Raw genomic sequence first — 2,129 nt, forward strand, 5'->3', positions numbered from 1 at the left:
TTTCCTCGACGAGTGTCCTAATGTCATAATGCACCTTTGATGTTTGGAGCTGGTAGTGTAAGCAATCTGGATGGGGAGGTGTTGACTAATCTATAGCCACAAGCCAAAAGTAAAAGGTTACTTGCATTTCTAGTTTCTTCACTGATAGCACTCAAACTTGGAGCAACACATTTTGTATGCCAGCTAATAGAGCTGATTTTTTCCTTCTAGTTCTCATAGCAGGTTCTCCACACTCCTTCATGGTGCAGGGGAGAAGAAATAAGACAGAGAGGGCTCCAGCTATCAGAAATCTCAAACGCAATTCCAAATTAGTTGCAGGTGGGAATGGAATCCCGAGGCTCAGAACTAGCATTGGTTGCAGTGGCAGGAGCACGATGAGCATCAGCACATGGTAGTCAGTCCCTGTGTACCCATTCACATCCCATGTGGTAACATCTTCTAGTGCTGCTAAGCAAGGGTGTGAAGGTAGAAGTGGAGTGCAGTAAGAGCCTGGCAGAGATGTTCAACACAACTGCGAAGAGTGACAGAGCCAACGGCACACAGGACATATTTTCTCCATTGAAAAGGACAAAGAATGAATAAACAAACACATATTGTTTCCCAGCAAACAAAGCTTGAATGGTGGGTTGCATAACTAGTGATGGTTACGTAAGCACTAGTTTGGCTTCTGGAACATAACTGGTCAAAGATGTTCATAAAGTTGGGGACAAATCGTCCATAGCCCTGACAGAGTAAGCAAGGAAGAACACAGCTGTAAAGACTGCTAAGATTTGTCTGGGAACCCACAGGGGCAAATAATTCATCCAGTTGTGTGTTGCACAGCCTTAATCTCATATCCTTTATTTCTCAACCTATTTACATAAGAGAGAAACTCCAGGCAGTGTAATGCAGTAAAACATCCTGAATGCAAACAAAAGCACCCTCCACTGAGGCAGTGGTCGGGCCAGCAGGCCCCGACATCCTCGGCCACCTCCTCCAGGGCTGCTGCACAGTCCCAGTGCTCCCACCACCCCCAGCCTCTGCTGTGCCATGCTCTGGCTGGTCCCAAAGCCCCTCGCTGAGCGTGCAGCATGGAGCTCTCATTGCTCATAAAGCTCTGGGGGCCTTGGCTGCCTGCCCAGCCTCCAGCTGCGTGCTGTGGGCGACGATAACCAGCAGGTTCAGCGCTGAAGGAGGGAACCAGCCTCACAAGCTCACCAACCTCACGCCTTCAGGGAACTGGGCTAAAACCAGCCCCTTGAATCCCGCATGATGAAAACCCAACGCATTTCCTAGGCCCGGAGGTAGTCCCTCTGGTGGGGAGGAGATGCTTGGTGCAGCCCTAATGCAGCCCCCTCCAAGGCACCCCACCAGCAGGTGCCTACCTGGCCAGCACAGCTGGTCCTGAGCTGCTGCCCCGAGGCACAAGCACCACGGGGCAGAGTCCCCACAAGGCTTTCCAGCCATGCCATTGTCCTTGTGTCACTGCTGGTGGTCATTTGTGCTGCTGGATGCTGGTTGGGCCACCTGAGCAGGAGCAGCCCTTGCCTGGGCATTGAGGCAGGAATAATAATAGTAATAATAGCATTATTAATGCCGCCAGATCCACACCTCTCTCATATCCCTGCTGCCCTGCAGACACGTATTTTGGGGGCACGTCTTTTGCTGTGGTGAACGAGGTGATGAAGAAGGCTTTTCTCCCAGCACAGACAGGCCCACAAAGAGCTCAGTGGGTGCTCCTGAGGGCCTGGCCTGCCCACTTCTGTATTCACAGGGGCAGCTCTCAGCTACACGTCAGTAGGGGGTTGGTGCTGTTCAATATCTTTATTATCGGTGTCACAAGGAGCGGCCAGCAGGGGAGGGAGGTGATTGTCCCCCTCTGCTCTGTCCTCCTGAGGCCCCACCTGCAGTGCTGCGTCCAGGCCTGGGGCCCCCAGCACGAGAAGGATGTGGGGCTGTTAGAGCGGGTCCAGAGGAGGGCCACAAAGCTGATCAGAGGCTGGATCAGCTCTCCTGTGAAGAAAGGCTGAGAGAGCCGGGGATGTGCAGTCAGGAGAAGAGGAGCCTCCGGGGTGACCTCATATCACTTCCTGATACAAGGGCAAACGTGGGGCCTCCGGCAGCCCCCAAAAAGTGGCAGGGCAGCAGGC

The sequence above is a fragment of the Anas platyrhynchos genome, chromosome 13 (genome assembly GCF_047663525.1).
Source record: "Anas platyrhynchos isolate ZD024472 breed Pekin duck chromosome 13, IASCAAS_PekinDuck_T2T, whole genome shotgun sequence".
Classification (NCBI taxonomy): domain Eukaryota; kingdom Metazoa; phylum Chordata; class Aves; order Anseriformes; family Anatidae; genus Anas; species Anas platyrhynchos.